The sequence below is a fragment of the Doryrhamphus excisus genome, chromosome 10 (genome assembly GCF_030265055.1).
Source record: "Doryrhamphus excisus isolate RoL2022-K1 chromosome 10, RoL_Dexc_1.0, whole genome shotgun sequence".
NCBI classification, from domain to species: Eukaryota; Metazoa; Chordata; class Actinopteri; order Syngnathiformes; family Syngnathidae; genus Doryrhamphus; species Doryrhamphus excisus.
The window spans coordinates 19,737,918-19,743,516 of NC_080475.1; the positions used below are offsets into that span (position 1 = coordinate 19,737,918).

General features: G+C 44.4%; 1 protein-coding gene across 1 annotated transcript in view; it reads right to left on the reverse strand.

Annotated features, from left to right (window-relative positions):
- The window catches only part of LOC131136697 (caM kinase-like vesicle-associated protein), a 35,474-nt gene that overhangs the window by 19,757 nt on the left and 10,118 nt on the right, over positions 1-5,599 (reverse strand). The window lies entirely within an intron of this gene.

Here is a 5,599-nt window from a genome sequence, read left to right on the forward strand (position 1 = left end):
CCTGAGTTATATCCTCGCACACGCATCACAACACGCATATACTGTCGTACATATTCATATATTTCAACAATTCTTACACCATATCAGAATATGTGAGCCCCCAGTCGAGTTTGATTACATCACCAACGTATGAAGTCTTTATTGTTTATCATTTAAGCTACACAGCCAAATCATTTTGCTTATAAAAACTTTCCATCCCCCCCCCGCCATTTTTAGTCTCACACCACCTCAGTGCAAATCACAGCCCAAGCACTTCCACGTTTTAGAAGTCCTGAAGGATTAATCATGGAAATTGCAGAGAAGAACACCAGTGGTAAGAACCTCCGCATTCCAAGATGCTCTCACCGCTACACAAACGGATATGACAGCGGTGAAATGTGCTTCTCATTGTTGCATTTTATGACCGCCGGTCCCACCAGTATTGCCCGAGCGTGTGCAATGCAAGGAAATTTAATCAATGCGTTTAAGAGCAACTCGGACAAAGCTACAGCATGTCGGCACTCTATGGAGTCATTGAGCTCTCGGTTCCTCGCATTTAATAAGATTAGTGATAATCACCACATATTTGTTGCCCCCTTTGATGATCCCGGTGGGTTTCTTGGGTGTAAATCAGCGTGTAATGCAATTGATGCTCAGGCTTTATTGATCAGAACTCCACTTGTGATTTGCTCGACTACGCAAACAGGAAAGAAAAACATAGAAAACAAGCTTGTTTGTTGCTGTCTTCACAATGCCTAGAGCAGGGGTCTCAAACTCAATTTACCTGGGGGCCACTGGGGCTAGGGTCTGGGCAAGGCTGGGCCGCATCAGGTTTTCCAAAAAAAACAGAAAAATATACAAACTTTTTCAGTGCTTTGGTTCCAATTTTCTACAATAAAAGCTCTGATAAAACATTCCACTGTTCTCAAATATCTTCATTTTTATTTTTCTGCACAAAATAAGATGAAAAATAAATAAACAAATCAAGAATAAAGAAAATCAATCAATCAGTAATAAATACATATAATAATAATAATAATAAAAACTTAAGAAACCACATATAGTTGGTGGGTAGACAAATTATTTTTTTTCAGATTAAAATGAACAAAGCATTATTAGAGACAAAACACGACTATAGTCACATTTATACTCTTTTTATTTACAACATATTGCGCAACTGCAGGGTCTTGAGACACATGCTAACTCGCAAACTAGAGAGCTAGCGACCTAAACGGTAGCCTTCAAGTTATTTCCTTTCAACTTAAATAGCCAAAAACTTACCACTTCCACACGGATAGGGAGGATAACTATTAACAGTTATTTAACCTTTAACATGAATATTAATCAAACGTAGTAATTTTTTCTGGGTACATGATACCATACAGCATCCATATCAAACTTGCGCGGGCCGCACTAAGTCGGGGGCCTCAAACTAGTGTCCTGCGGGCCACATTTGGCCCGCGGGCCGCGTGTTTGGAATGTAGACTCGCAAGCTCCTGTAAGAATTGCACTGGGTGTAATTAGGAAACAATAACACAATCAATATCTGAGGCGCAGCTGAAAGCGCACAGCATATTCTGCCATTAATATCACTTTGGCCTGCAAAACATTCAACGGGAATCGGTCCTGCACTGATTCCTCCCAATTTCACTGTCCCAGCTGACAAGTATGTGCTGGATATTGAGCAGAGCGCACATCCCCCCTCGGGGTCGGTCGCAGGCTTTATTACAACGTTGTGATGTGAAAGTGGAATGAGAACAAGAGTTACAAGGAGTAAGAGAGGAGACCCAGGAGAAATGAAGAGGTAGGCAAAGGGATAATCTGAAAATGAAGTATATTGTATATATATAATAGATAAGTATATTTGTGTGTTTGTGTTGGAGCATCAATTCAATTACTTTAATTTCTTTCTCTGTGTTTCAACGATGGGGTGTTTTTCCAGGGTGCGCTAATCAATAATTCCCTGACTACTCATCTTTAGGTCTTTATAATGCCGGCGTGTGTTGCGGTGTTTGTGTATTTGCAAAGACTTTGTGCTCTAATTCTGTGGCGCAGGGAGGCGCAGCCTGCGCCGTGGTAATTTGGTCCAGCAATGAACATTTTCAGCTTGGTGCAGTGACAATTTTGTGACAAAAAAACATAAAAAAAACATTGCCGGGTCCGACGGGGTCTATTCTTGGCGCAGGCGAAGCGCACCCTGCGCAGTTGTAAACTGTCTCCCAGACACACAATGCAGACCTCAAAGGCAGAGTGTCAGGCACATTGCAATGCAACCAGCAAACACTATTTAATGTCACCGTCTGAACCAGCATGTACATTTTTGTATTAATCTTCTATTAATCTATTAATCTAACTCAACCTGACGGCAGCTGAAAGTATGATGCTAACTAATCAATAATTCCCTGACTACTCATCTTTAGGTCTTTATAATGCCGGCGTGTGTTGCGGTGTTTGTGTATCTGCAAAGACTTTGTGCTCTAATTCCGTGGCGCAGGGAGGCGCAGCCTGCGCCGTGGTAATTTGGTCCAGCAATGAACATTTTCAGCTTGGTGCAGTGACAATTTCGTGACAAAAAAAAAACATCGCCAGGTCCGACCGGGTCTATTCTTGGCGCAGGCGAAGCGCACCCTGCGCAGTCGTAAACTGGGTCACAGACACACAGTGCAGACACGTCACCAAAACCTCACAGGCAAAATATAAAATATCCTAGATCCAATTTTGGATGTTTACTGAGGAGATGGATGGAGGTGTGGGTGCGCCGCGCTCCCACTCTCACCTTAAGTCAGCTGGGATAGGCTCCAGCATACCCCGGTGAGGATAAGCAACGTTGAAAATGGATTGGTTTGGATCTTAAAAGGGACATGTTATGCTTTTTTTTTCAAATTTTCTGACCTATAAATGTTAGAATGTTAGCTTTCACTGTTATGCCAACGACACTCAGCTGTATGTGCCATTAAAGCTAAATGAGACCCATGGGACTGCTCTAATCTGGAGGCGTGTTTCATTGATATTTGAGGGGACTTATTATGTTTTTTCCATTTTTCTGACCTATATAAATATAGTTTGAATATTGTATTCTTGTGTTAAACGATCAGATAATGAGGTTTGCACATTTGGAAATGAGCCCTGAAAGAGGTTTGGGATGGCTCAGGAAGCTCAATTTCAAACGGCGTGGTAAAACTGCCCCTTGGTGCACCCGGACAAACTGATCAGGAAATCCAAACAAGCTGTTGGCACTCAGTTGGAGGCATTTGGGACGGTGAGAGACAGCGGGACACCGACCAAGTTGGTCTCCATCATGGACGACCCCAATTCTCTAACAGACTCCTCCAGTTCCGTTCATGTAGTCAACGCATCATGACTTCATTCATTCTACATTGATCATCCAGTTCAATAATAACTCACCTGTCTTAAAAGACAATCCACCTCATTATCGAGCTGTACTCTCTTTACATTTACAATATTCCAACACTTCAGTGCGATTAATCAGTTAATCACACTTGAATTAGTCTTCTGTGATGAAGCAAGCTGGGAGGTTTCCAGCGAGAGAGCAAGTGAGAAACAGAAAAGGAAATAAGCAGCAATGAGAAATGAGCTGTGGCGTCATCCAATGACAAGCCATCCGACGGTGGAATTACGTCGAGATGAAGATGACAAGGAGGAAGAAGAATGAGAGACAGCCAAAGCGGTGCGGATGACAGACGTAAAGGGCATGAAAGAATCAAAGTGAGAACTTTTTCCACGGGAGAGTGATCGGTTTCACTTGTAGAAGAAATCATATTCAATCATATTCAAATTCATCTTGATAGACGACTAATAGAAGTTTAAAAGGCATTCTTAAAGGATAAAGGAGAGAAGAGAAGAAACAGCAGCAGAGACGAGGTGGAGGACATTGATTGAAGCTTTGGATGGGACTCATGAGGCTTAAGACCATTTCAACAAAGAGGCCTCGGGTGTGAAGCTGAAGTGTAGGACTGTCCGGGCTCTTTCTATTTTTGAAAAGTGTGTGGGTATCGGACTCACACCTTATAGGATGAAGTATACCTGTGGAGCTTCAATTCGCTGCAGGGTTAGCATTTTTTGGTAGCGCTGAAAGGAGTTGGGTCATTAAATAATAATGGAATTTGATATTGAAATGGAAACTCATATTCAGGATTTGAATGCCCCTATGCGGCTACAGTGTTAGTTTTAACAGCAAAGCAAGTAGAATTGATCATTATATAGGGAAACATTATTTATGACTTCTATGAAAATAAAGAGGACTGCACGGTGGTCCAGTGGTTAGCACGCAGACCTCACAGCTAGGAGACTAGGGTTCAATTCCACCCTCAGCCATCTCTGTGTGGAGTTTGCATGTGTGGGTTTTCTCCGGGTACTCCGGTTTCATTCCAAAAACATGCTAGGTTAATTAGCGACTCCAAATTGTCCATAGGTATGAATGTGAGTGTGAATGGTTGTTTGTCTATATGTGCCCTGTGATTGGCTGGCCACCAGTCCAGGGTGTACCCCACCTCTTGCCCGAAGACAGCTGGGATAGGCTCCAGCAACCCCCCAAGACAGCTGGGATAGGCTCCAGCAACCACAAAGACAGCTGGGATAGGCTCCTGCAACCCCCAAGACAGCTAGGATAGGCTCCTGCAACCCCCCAAGACAGCTGGGATAGGCTCCAGCAACCCTGAAGACAGCTGGGATAGGTTCCACCAACCCCCAAAGACAGCTGGGATAGGCTACAGTAACCCCCCAAGACAGCTGGGATAGGCTCCAGCAACCCCCGAAGACAGCTGAGATAGGCTTCGGCAACACCAAAGACAGCTGGGATAGGCTCCAGCAACCCCGAAGACAGCTAGGATAGGCTCCAGCAACCCCCAAAGACAGCTGGGATAGGCTCCAGCAACCCCCTAAGACAGCTGGGATAGGCTCCAGCAACCCCCTAAGACAGCTGGGATAGGCTCCAGCAACCCCCAAGACAGCTGGGATAGGCTCCAGCAACCTCAGAAGACAGCTGGGATAGGCTCCAGCAACCCCAAAGACAGCTGAGATAGGCTCCTGCAACCCCTCAAGACAGCTGAGATAGGCTCCTGCAACCCCCCAAGACAGCTGGGATAGGCTCCAGCAACCCCAAGACAGCTGGGATAGGCTCCAGCAACCCCCCAAGACAGCTGAGATAGGCTTCAGCAACACCAAAGACAGCTGGGATAGGCTCCAGCAACCCCATGCATGGGGAGAGCATGCAAACTCCACACAGAGATGCCCGAGGGTGGAATCGAACTCAGGTCTCCGAGCTGTGTGGCCTGCACGCTGACCACTCTTCCCCCGTGCAGCCCTCTGATCATAGTGTAAATGAAAAACAACACGTAAAAGACACTTTATATATGTAAGATATATAAGATGTAAGATATATATATAATGCTCCAAATCCAATATAAGTGGTGTGTAGTCAGGACCAGTGGTCGTAAATAGTAATATTTGTTCCATTAAATTATATTAATTTATCCCTAACAGTTCATTACCTTGTTTTCTGGCTTAGTTCAGCTTCTATATGTTGCCCTATGAGCCCTAGTTCTGATTGGTTGATCAGTGCAGAGAGGCGGGCCCCCTGTCCTGATTGGTTGATCAGACC